General features: G+C 39.1%; 2 protein-coding genes and 8 non-coding genes across 10 annotated transcripts in view; 9 read left to right on the forward strand and 1 right to left on the reverse strand.

Moving 5' to 3' along the window:
* The window catches only part of zgc:173607, a 791925-nt gene that overhangs the window by 399521 nt on the left and 380168 nt on the right, over positions 1 to 12236 (reverse strand). The gene's annotated exons all lie outside the window — the stretch shown is intronic.
* The window catches only part of LOC110439586 (uncharacterized), a 296328-nt gene that overhangs the window by 156042 nt on the left and 128050 nt on the right, over positions 1 to 12236 (forward strand). The window lies entirely within an intron of this gene.
* trnag-gcc (transfer RNA glycine (anticodon GCC)) lies at positions 5 to 75 on the forward strand. The gene has a single exon. It is a non-coding gene; the product is annotated as a tRNA-Gly (tRNA).
* Positions 164 to 234, forward strand: trnag-ccc (transfer RNA glycine (anticodon CCC)). The gene has a single exon. It is a non-coding gene; the product is annotated as a tRNA-Gly (tRNA).
* On the forward strand, positions 482 to 552 carry trnag-gcc (transfer RNA glycine (anticodon GCC)). The gene has a single exon. It is a non-coding gene; the product is annotated as a tRNA-Gly (tRNA).
* Positions 800 to 870, forward strand: trnag-gcc (transfer RNA glycine (anticodon GCC)). Its single transcript has one exon. It is a non-coding gene; the product is annotated as a tRNA-Gly (tRNA).
* On the forward strand, positions 958 to 1028 carry trnag-gcc (transfer RNA glycine (anticodon GCC)). Its single transcript has one exon. It is a non-coding gene; the product is annotated as a tRNA-Gly (tRNA).
* trnag-ccc (transfer RNA glycine (anticodon CCC)) lies at positions 1117 to 1187 on the forward strand. Its single transcript has one exon. It is a non-coding gene; the product is annotated as a tRNA-Gly (tRNA).
* Positions 1435 to 1505, forward strand: trnag-gcc (transfer RNA glycine (anticodon GCC)). Its single transcript has one exon. It is a non-coding gene; the product is annotated as a tRNA-Gly (tRNA).
* Positions 1979 to 2049, forward strand: trnag-ccc (transfer RNA glycine (anticodon CCC)). The gene has a single exon. It is a non-coding gene; the product is annotated as a tRNA-Gly (tRNA).

The raw sequence follows: 12236 nt of genomic DNA on the forward strand, positions 1-12236 counted from the left end.
ATCAGCATTGGTGGTTCAGTGGTAGAATTCTCGCCTGCCATGCGGGAGACCTGGGTCCGATTCCCGGCCAATGCAAATCCTGTTTTGTGTTGCTACTCATCCAGCTCTGGGTAACAGCCTTGCAGCAATCACACCCCACTAGGAGAGCTGTATGAGCATATCAGCATTGGTGGTTCAGTGGTAGAATTCTCGCCTCCCACGCGGGAGAGCTGGGTTCGATTCCCGGCCAATGCAATTCCTGTTTTATGTTGCTAATCTTCCAGCTCAGGGTAACAGCCTTGCAGCAATTACACATCACTAGGACAGCCATTAGAACATATCAGCATAGGTGGTTCAGTGGTAGAATTCTCGCCTCCCATCTGGGAGACCTGGGTCCGATTCCCGACCAATGCAATTCCTGTTTTGTATTGCTACTCTTTCAGCTCTGGGTAACAGCCTTGCAGCAATCACACCCCACTAGGACAGATGAATGAGCATATCAGCATTGGTGGTTCAATGGTAGAATTCTCGCCTGCCACGCGGGAGACCCGGGTCCGATTCCCGGCCAATGCAAATCCTGTTTTGTGTTGCTACTCTTCCAGCTCTGGGTAACAGCCTTGCAGCAATCACACCCAACTAGGAGAGCAGCATGAGCATATCAGCATTGGTGGTTCACTGGTAGAACTCTTGCCTGCCACGCGGGAGACCCGAGTACGATTCCTGGCCAATGCAAATCCCGTTTTGTGTTGCTAATCTTCCAGCTCTGGGTAACAGCCTTGCAGCAATCACATCCCACTAGGACAAATGAATGAGCATATCAGCATTGGTGGTTCAGTGGTAGAATTCTCGCCTGCCATGCGGGAGACCTGGGTCCGATTCCCGGCCAATGCAAATCCTGTTTGTGTTGCTAATCTTCCAGCTCTGGGTAACAGCCTTGCAGCAATCACATCCCACTAGGACAAATGAATGAGCATATCAGCATTGGTGGTTCAGTGGTAGAATTCTCGCCTGCCATGCGGGAGACCTGGGTCCGATTCCCGGCCAATGCAAATCCTGTTTTGTGTTGCTACTCATCCAGCTCTGGGTAACAGCCTTGCAGCAATCACACCCCACTAGGAGAGCTGTATGAGCATATCAGCATTGGTGGTTCAGTGGTAGAATTCTCGCCTCCCACGCGGGAGAGCTGGGTTCGATTCCCGGCCAATGCAATTCCTGTTTTATGTTGCTAATCTTCCAGCTCAGGGTAACAGCCTTGCAGCAATTACACATCACTAGGACAGCCATTAGAACATATCAGCATAGGTGGTTCAGTGGTAGAATTCTCGCCTCCCATCTGGGAGACCTGGGTCCGATTCCCGACCAATGCAATTCCTGTTTTGTATTGCTACTCTTTCAGCTCTGGGTAACAGCCTTGCAGCAATCACACCCCACTAGGACAGATGAATGAGCATATCAGCATTGGTGGTTCAATGGTAGAATTCTCGCCTGCCACGCGGGAGACCCGGGTCCGATTCCCGGCCAATGCAAATCCTGTTTTGTGTTGCTACTCTTCCAGCTCTGGGTAACAGCCTTGCAGCAATCAGACCCCACTAGGACAGACAATTGAGCATATCAACATTGGTGGGTCATTGGTAGAATTCTCGCCTGCCACGCGGGAGACCCGGGTCCGATTCCCGGCCGATGCAATCCCTGTTTTGTGTAGCTAATCTTCCAGCTCTGGGTAACAGCCTTGCAGCAATCACACCCCTCTAGGACAGATGTATGAGCATATCAGCATTGGTGGTTCAGTGGTAGAATTCTTGCCTGCCACGCGGGAGACATCAATTCCATACATCATAAGTGGATCAATTCCACCACTGAACCACCATTGCTGACCCATGTTGTTTTTTGCCTTTGTGTTATGTGAGTGCTAAAAGGCCGTCAACCAGAGTTGTTACAGGAGCCACACAAAAAGGTGGTCTTTTTGGGACCCCACTAGGACAATAATAACAGCATATCAGCATTGGTGGTTCAGTGGTAGAATTCTTGCCTCCCATGCGGGAGACCCGAGTCCGATTCCCGGCCAATGCAATTCCTGTTTTGTGTTGCTACTTTTCCAGCTCTGGGTAACAGCCTTGCAGCAATCACACCCAACTAGGACAGCAGTATTAGCATATCAGCACTGGTGGTTCACTGGTAGAATTATTTCCTTCTATGAGGGAGACCTGGGTTCCATTCCTGTCTATTGCAATTGCTGTTTTGTGTGGCTCCTGTAACAACTCTGGTTGACGGCCTTTTAGCACTCACATAACACAAAGGCAAAAAACAACATGGGTCAGCATTGGTGGTTCAGTGGTGGAATTCTTTCCTGCCACGCTGGAGACCTGGGTCCAATTCCCGGCCAATGCAATTCCTGTTTTGTGTTGCTACTCTTCCAGCTCTGGGTAACGGCCTTGCAGCAGTCACACCCCACTAGGGCAGTACTATAAGCATATCAGCATAAATGGTTCACTGGTAGAATTCTTGCCTGCCACGCGGGAGACCCGGGTCTGATTCCTGGCCAATGCAATTCCTGTTTTGTGTTGCTACTCCTCCAGCTCTGGGTAACAGCCTTGCAGCAATCACACCCCACTAGGACAGTAGTATGAGCATATCCGCGTTGGTGGTTCAGTGGTAGAATTCTCGCCTGCCACGCGGGAGACCCGAGTATGATTCCTGGCCAATGCAAATCCTGTTTTGTGTTGCTAATCTTCCAGCTCTGGGTAACAGCCTTGCAGCAATCACACCCCACTAGGACAGATGAATGAGCATATCAGCATTGGTGGTTCAGTGGTAGAATTCTCGCCTGCCATGTGGGAGACCCGGGTCCGATTCCTGGCCAATGCAAATCCTGTTTTGTGTTGCTAGTCATCCAGCTCTGGGTAACAGCCTTGCAGCAATCACACCCAACTAGGACAGCAGTATGAGCATATCAGCATTGGTGGTTTAGTGGTAGAATTCTCGTCGAAGTAAAGCCAAAACATTTAATGAAGTAAAAAGAGATGATGGGGTAGTTGTAGAAACAAATGATGGAATATTGGAAGAAATTAAAAATTACTATGACAAGTTATTTAGTGCAGAAGGTGTGATAGAGGAGGACAAAGCAGAATTACTAAAACAAATAAAAACAACAGCAGGAGAGATAGAAAAAAAGGAATGTGATGAACAAATAAACGAGGAAGAAATAAAAAGAGCAATTAACGAATTAAATAAAAATAAAAGTCCAGGAATAGATGGGTTGGGGAATGAGTTTTATATAGTTTTTAAAGATATTTTAACTGGAATTTTAAAAGAGGTATATGGGGAGATTTTTAAGGAAGGAGAATTAAATGTAAGAATGGGAATGGGATTAATGAAATTGATATATAAAAGGAAAGGGGGGAAAATGATTTAAAGAATTACAGACCAATAACAATGCTAAATACAGATTTAAAAATTTTATCTAAAGTTTTAGCCAACAGACTAAAAGAAATAATGCCTAGTATAATAAAAACAAACCAGGTATATGGAGTAAAGGGAAGAGACATAGCGGACACAACAATTAGCATTAAAGACACAATAAGATACATGAACGAAAAGAAAAAAAGAGGCTTTTTAATTAGCTTGGATTTTGAAAAGGCATTTGATAGAGTTGAGCAGTTTTTTATTTGATATTTTACAGAGTTTTGGATTTGGGGAGAATTTTAAAAAATGGATTGGTATTTTATACAAAGGGGCAACAACAAGAATTAAATGTAATGGTTTTTTAACAAAAAATGTAAACATCACAAGATCGATCAGACAAGGGTGTCCGCTATCAGCTCTTTTATATTCATTAGTGGCAGAACCCTTGGGATTAATGATAAAACAAGATGAGGAGGTAAAGGGAATAGGACTTGATGGACAAGAAACAAAAATATTCCAATACGCAGATGATACCACTCTTTTAATGAAAGATATCGAAAGTGTAAAGAAAGCGATGCAAATAGTGCAGAAATACTGTCGAGGATCAGGAGCAAAAATAAATGAAAGTAAAACGGAATACATGAGATTAGGAGAGGTAGGGAATTTAGCAGAGCTGTTCACTTTTAAAGAAACTAAAGAAATTAAGATTTTAGGAGTTTAAATGGGGAAGGATGAAAAGAAAGCAGATGATACAATGTGGGAGGAAGTGCTTGGAGGGATTGAGAAAAGACTAATATTCTGGAAAAACAGGACATTAACATTAAAAGGGAGGGTTTTAGTGTTAAATGTTTTAATGGTGTCAAAATGGTGGTATATTTTATATGTGTCTGCAATGCCGATGTGGGCAGAAAAAAGGCTGAAAAAATGTTTTTTAGATTTTTTATGGGAGGGGAAACCGGCAAAAATAGCACATGCTACTTTAATAGGGGAAGTGGATAAGGACTGGGGTTGATGGACGTAGAGCAAAGAAAAAATAGTTTGAGGGTCAAAATAATAAAAAAGTACTTTGACAAAGAAACTGACACAACGTGGAAAGGAACTGTGGGATATTTTTTAAATAAATGTGGTAATTTTAATTTGGGGGACAGTATTTTATGGATGAAAACAAAAAACTGGATGTCGGAGAGGGTGCCGGAGTTTTATAAAGAATTGTTAAAAGCTTGGGGCAAATTTTTAAACAATGTAAGAGAACATTTTAAATCAGCCTCTTTTCTTAAACAACTGCATTTTAAATCAAGGGAGGGAGATTTTTTTAAAGAAATGGTGGGTGGCAGGAATAGTTAAAGTAAGGGATATTTTATATGAGTTTAAAGAAGGTTTTTTACCAGTACAATGCATTATTGATGCCATGGAAGAAGCAAAGGAAGAATATAGCAGACAAGAAATAAAAAATAAGTACCAAATAATTAAAACTGCAATCCCTCAAGAATGAATTCAAACAATTGAAAATAAAGAAGATGACGTTGATGGAATGGAAGTGTATGTGAGAATAGGGGAGAAATTGAATGATTTTAAGGAATGTACTGTGAAAAGTTTTTATTGTGTTTTTAGGGATGCAGTTTTTAAGAAACCTTTGGCAAATGAATACTGGATGCAAAAATACGAGATAACAAATGAGAACAACATATGGGAAAACATGAGAGGTATTTTTATACAAACAAAACTGGCAAACTTAGAATATTTTATTAGACACAGAGTGATTTTTACTGATGCTATTTTAAATAAAATTGGGATGAAACAAGATGCAACACACTGTAAACCCAAATGTTCAAAATAATTAAATTGATTGAGTTGTAAAAACTCAATTTTCCAAAGTAGTTCTACTAACTTAAATAGTTTGTTTGTGTAACTTTTTTATAGGTTTTGAGTGAATTGACCTTATTATTTTTGATTAACTGGAACAACTTGCTCATTAAGTAAGTTCCACTTAGGAGTATAATTTAACTTTACTTGTTAATGTCAATTGTATTTATATAGCACTATTAAACACAACAAAAGGTTGACAATGTGCTGCAAAATAAAAATCACAAAGATATATATATATATATATATAAAATAAGACTTTTTTTGTAGTTTTAACACGCTGTCTGCGTATGAAATCAGTACCACTTGTGTGTGTGGTTAAGCAATTGTTTTGTCATTTTTTAATTAAATTATATACATATAAACAGGCTAAAATAAACAGAACAGCTGGTTTAATGTAAGCCCAAAATAGAATATTCTATTAGATATAATATATCTATTATTATTACCGGCAGTAAAATATGCCGCTGATGTTTCTGTGACATTTTATTGGCTCACGAGGTTCACGTGCTCCAAGTTCAGCGTGAGACTTTTGCAACATTGTGGGAACGCACAATGCTTCACTTTTGGCGCCACAAAATACTGCAGTGAGTGAGGAGGATTTCAGCTTCAAGCTTTCGGCAGTTATCAGGACCTCTGGTGTCACGGTAAGTGTTACATGCATTATAAACATGGTCTTATTTTGTAAAAAGTTAGACAAAACTTTAAATAGCATTCACCTGTTACGTATATTCATATTCAAAAGTAATGGATGTCTCGCGACTCGCGAGGAATAACCGATGAAATGGGCCTGATACAAACACCCATCAAAGCATATGTTACACATTACATTAGCTAACTTCTATATCATTTTTGAACGATTCGTAGTCTATATTTCTGCTTGCACGACATTAGGCGCTTAGATTGTAACTGACACGCAATTTAAAAATAAGCATCTAGTGTTGCCAGATGTAACTTGACTGATTCCAGCCTCAAAACCCGCCGAAATTCAACCGCCCAGAAATCTGGAGGCTATCATATGCTGTTCCGAGTTGAGGACCGGGAGGTGTTATCTGGGGCTGAGGGGAACGTCGTTGCAAAGACGGCCAAAGTTTCTTTACCCACCTATGTCATTTTTACCCGCACAGTATTTAAAACCGTCTAAGTAATTGTGCGGGGAAACCGCTCAATCTGGCAACACTGAATCCGTCAGGCTTTTGCTGTGTCTTATTTCAGAGGCTGGGCCCTCCGAAGGATGTAGACTTCAAAGGTGAGTGCCTCTTTAGTAAGACATGTCATAGTCTATTTTTAAACGTGTTTAGATATCAAAGTCAAATAAACCCAATTCATACATTTAATCCAGAGTTTTCCTTTTAAAAACGTCCTGCCGTTATCAGCGAGCAATGAATCTTGGGATGTTCGAGGCCGCGAAGGATCCACCGGTTGTATACTTCGTTACCTGGGAAGTGAAGGACGCATTTTTGAGGCTGCGTTTGAATTTTTTTAAAATGAAACAGCCTTCGGCGCGCCACGATCACGCATCGCACTTCGAATGCATCATTCGGCGGATGCAGCCTCTGAAATGAGACACAGCTTTTGTCTGCTGTGTTAAAGGTTCAGGACACCCTGGAGAACTTTTTTTTATATTAACAGATTTGTGTGTGTTGAGCATCAGTTAAGACAATGTTAGCACCTGTCAGCTTTAATTGTGGGGAAAACTGGATAATTTTGAGCTTTTGTCAGCTAATTTCAGCTTCCGGGTTTAAAATGATTTTTGGGGCGGGATCAAAATCGGCGACGTAGCGCAGAACTGCAAGTGCAATGATGACGCGTCGGTTTCTCATTATTATTCATAGCAGAGTTTTCTTATCCTATGAGAAGAGCCGGCTGCTTAATTATTCATCAGACCTGCCAGAGTCAAGCCCGAGCTGAGACACAGACCGACAGTTTTTAGCCGTTCATGAAGGCTCATATGCGTTTGTTTCCATGATCCACGGGGTTTGTTGCATGTTTTCCCCCGCGATCTTGTCAGGGCCGATCATACAGCAAAGCTGTGTGTGTGCTGCAAGCATTTTTGTCGGGAGAGCAGCACGAGAATTAGAGAATGGCGAACGCTGTCTTTTATCAGGAGTTTGTTCACATTCAGACACATCGCCGTGCTGCTGTGTTCGCCTAAATCCTCCAGATTACCAGCAGGGCTAACGGTTAAAATAGACAGGTCAGGAGACCTGCTGCACTGAGTCTGCTGGATACAGGGATTGAGGGAGAAGTCCTCATTTATAGGGTTTACCTGAACACACTTATCTTTATAATGATATAAATTGTGGTTATGTGTATATGAAATAACGAATAACAAATGTAGCAGGGCATTAAATCACTGTTCATTTCTTTGCATTTTAACTTTGTGAACTATAAACTCAAGCGTCTCCTCACAGTTTGTCTCATTTTGTGAGCTAACTGACAACAACAGTAGTTGGCTTACGTTCTCCCCTGCTGGCCACGCCCACTCCTGCCCGATGCTCACGGAGCTCCACGCCCATTAATCATGCATCTTTTGCAAAAAATCTGAAGTAGACTTTAACCGAAAGTGGGGGGTGTCATGGCCCTTTAAAAACGGTATAACTTGGAAAACATACTTTCCACAATGTGTTGGTGTGCCATTGATACCAACTGGGGACTTGAAGAGCAAGTGTCATTGTAGAAATGTGTCTAAACAGTTTAATATATTTTAAGTCTAGTATGGAAAAATAATATATTACTGTTGCACTTTAGTTTTGACTGATGACATCTGTTTAGAGATAAAACAGTGATGTAGTCCACAACAATCACATTCCGGCTTAACATTTAACAGCCACAACTGGCTATTATATAGTAGTGCCCTTTTTGTTTGGGGTTACATCAACATAAATAACTTTTCAATTTAATTTAATGATTTAAAAACTCCTAAAGGCTTTACATATTTCGTTACTGGATAAATATACACTATCTAACATTAATCTCGTTTTTTTTTTAGGTTGTTGGCTTAAGATGGAATCTGAGGTAATGGGGTAACACTTTTTTCTGTTATTGCTCTCTTGATAACATATACCTCATTCAGGGGCTAGTTTCTTTGAGGGGGTAGTAGATTAACCAGGTTCACATAATGAATATGGCTGTGGTCCCTGTCTGTCATTGTTTTAAGATTTAGGTGTATGCAGAGTTCCAACGGAAAACCAGAACCTGCCCAACACATTCTACTCTGAGCTTGACCAACACCTTCCTAGCCTAATGACCCTGTTCCGATAGAAGGCAGCCAGAACCGGGAAGATATCAGATACTTTAAATGAAATCCTAAGAATCCATGATGAACAGGTAAAAATATTGTTGTGCATTTTATAGGCTAAAACTTTATTAAAAGATTAAAAGTTTGAAAATTTTGATGATTCAAATGAACTTTGAACACTACACCACTAAAACATTTTGAACACTTTTTTTGTATTTGTCTGGTTTTGTATATATAATTATATAGTTTAACATTTACAGTTCAATTATATACAGTTTTCTTTTTATCGTTATAGGAGTTCCATGATGTGCACATCAAGTGTGTCACTGTTGTTTATGCCTGTGTATCTACGTGAGGAAATCACTGGGTTTTGCTTAAAGCAATTTAGAACTAAAATAACTTTACAGTGAGGTCAAAGAAAATAAATCGCACAAACTATTTGGTTGGAAAGACAGAATAAGAGTAATGTACTGTATGCATGTATGTATGGCGACGCGATGGCACAGTAGGCAGCGCTGTGGCCTCACAGCAAGATGGTCGCTGGTTCGAGCCTCTCCTGGGTCAGTTGGTGTTTCTGTGTGGAGTTTGCATGTTCTCCCCGCATTCGTGTGGGTTTCCTCCGGGTGCTCCAGTTTCCCCCACAGTCCAAGGACATGCGATACAGGTGAATTGGGTAGGCTAAATTGTCTATAGTGTATGAGTGTGTATGGATGTTTTCCAGTAATGGGTTGCAGCTGGAAGGGTATCTGCTGTGTAAAACATATGCTGAATTAGTTGGCGGTTCATTCCGCTGAGGTGACCCCAGATTAATAAAGGGACTAAGCCAAAAAGAAAATGAATGAATGAATGAATGTATATATGCATGTATGTATAAGAAATGTTTGGTGTGGTAATGTAATGTTTTTTTTAAATACTCACCATGCAGGTCCTTAAAAACTAAGCGTTTTTTTTTTTTTTTTTTTAGCATAGTATCAATTTATTGCAACTTTTGTTTACTGTTTGCTAGGCTGACTTGACCAATCTTCTGTTTTTGCTTTAACATCTAGGCCTAGCAATTCCTCGAGTTTTATGTAATTTGTTTTTGTGAAAATACTGGTTAAAAGGTTACTGCATTTTTTTCTCACAATGTGCATTTATTAATGTTATTTGTCATTAATACAGCTCTTGTTTTTAAGAGTTGTTAAGTACAGCTGGGTAGTACTTTGTAACCATATAGGTAATTTAGTTTTAAATGGTTCATGTTTTTGTAAAAGTTCATGCAGGTTCGTGAATTTTTAATGTCAGAGGTGTGGTCTTTAATCTGCTTTTCAGGTTTTATCCTTTTAAATTAGCACTGCAGTGTCAAATTTAGTTTTGATTATTGTTTTTTAAATGTTATTCTACTTGTACAATACAAGTTACTGGTACTTAAAACAAAAAGACAAAGACAATAATAAATATTGAGTTGATTCAACTTAAAATGGTTCTTTGTGTACTTATTTTTTATGTAATGTTAACTTAATGCCATGAAATTTTAAGCAAAATTTTAAGTTACTGTAACTTAAAATATTTAAATTGGTTTCATAACAAGTTTTAATTTAACTGTAATGAAAAGGTCTAAGTAGCATGTAATCAAAATATTTGTTTTGAAAACTTAATTTTTTTAAGTTCATGAACTTAAAAATTTTGAGGCAACGAGTTACATCGTTACTGTAAACCCATATTTGGGTTTACAGTGTAGTAGATGCAAACAGTAAACAGTGCTGTGCTAAATTTTAGAGTTTAGTTTGTGTGTGTGAATAGTAATTTATTTATTTTGTATTGCTGCAATTATAATCAAGTGCTTAATTTTACAATTTTAAATAGATTTTATTGATAATTTAATTTTTAATACTAACACTACTTTCATTATACGTATTGCTGCATTTGTAGGTAGTGTAATATTAATTGTATGATTTAAATGTGATATTAGTGTAAGGTTATGTTGTTGCTTTATAAATTTTTGTTTTGTGTCACAAAAGTATGTTGTGTTTTTCTGTTTTAGGTGAACATCAAAGTCAAGGTGCTGCAGTTAAATGAAGCCAGAGATGCATACACCCGCAGTAGTCAAAAAATGATGACCAGGTCTTATAAGGTTGCCGATGCGACATACAGCATGACCCTGACTGTATGGGGTGGGGAAGTACTTAATGTTGCAAAATGATACACCCTCACTAATGTGTCAGTGCGGAAAAGCCGAGGTTCGAACCAGTGACCCAGCGACCTTCTTGCTGTGAGGCGACAGCACTACCTACTGCGCCACTGCCTCGCCTACTCTACAATATATATTTTTTATTCTGGCAAGAATAATAGCAAAAGAAACTTTTAATTATTTTGCCCAATCAACAATTGACAAATTATTGTCTGGCTAGTTTTTGTCCTCTACCTTTGAGCTGAAAATGCAATAATGGTCCAACAAACCTGTCCATTATCACTAATAAAGCCTAGAAATTGGACATCAGTATACTGTAAGCCGACAGGTTCATATTTTCTTTTCCAGTTATCAAAGACTTAATTTGTTACTTAATTTTTGTTACATTGTTTAAACTTCAATAATATACATCAGTGTAAAACCTACAAATGATGGAAAAACATATTCTGTAATATTAAAACCACCTGGGTCTCCACTTTTGCCATGGCCTTTTTAGTTGTAACAATCTTATCCCCAAGGTTTTTCCAAACTTTTTAACAAAACACTTTCTTTCCACGGCTGTTACTATTTCTAGCCAAGAATTATTGGTCAGGTTATCTCTATGGTGATCACGCATGGTCGGATCGTTAAGATGTCTGTACAGTTACACTGTTTCAGACAAAATCCCTTCAAAGTGACTCCTATTCAACTCAAATCAAACGCGGCGCCGCATGAACTCTTCACCCAAAATCATGTCGCAGGCTTCCAAAGTGAACCTCCGCAAACACGGCAATGACGACACATATAGCGCGCACACTGAGCTATGGCATGCTGGTCTTATTTGTAGTTTTAATACCGCAAATTACATTAGGACTAGTGAAATAAAGAACTACATCACCACGAAACCAAGAGTTACGTCCCTTCCTCTTTTTGGTCTAGGGTTGGGGAAGGAAAACCACAAAGAAAATTAAAATTTAGAATTTGAGAAAAAAGAAGACCAAATTAATGAATTGTGTATAAATTAAACAAATATTGAGGGAACACTTCAATCCTGCCTCAGAAATGTGAAACAACCACAAGACTAAACTTAAGTTATTTTATTATTTGGTTCTTAAACAATAAATGAAGCATAAATCTTCAGGAGAAGGATTAACCAAAACAACAAACAAAACCGGTCTAGCTCAGGAGGAGTACTAAATACCTTAATTTCAGGTAAAAGAAGAAACAACACAGGCTTTCCTCAACTCCCTTACTATCAATAAACACAGTCAAACAATTACAAAAATAAAAATGGCACCCTCTCCCTACAGCTTAAATTTTTATATCAAAAAGTCAGACAAAGAAATAATACAATTACCTTTTACGTACCACACACAAAAGAATATATGTATTTAAATAACAACTAAGAAAACAGACACACTGCCTGTAAAATTCCACTACGCAAAAACAAACAAGCTTCTCAACACACAGAAACTAAAATTGAACTCACTAGCCCATTAAACTCCTTTTTACAACCAACCAGATCAACATCCACAACGTATGACCACAACAATCACGAGTCTGGAGCACTGTTTTTGTAGCAGCGCATTACTGCAGCACGCT

Source organism: Danio rerio, chromosome 4, assembly GCF_049306965.1.
Source record: "Danio rerio strain Tuebingen ecotype United States chromosome 4, GRCz12tu, whole genome shotgun sequence".
Lineage (NCBI taxonomy): Eukaryota > Metazoa > Chordata > Actinopteri > Cypriniformes > Danionidae > Danio > Danio rerio.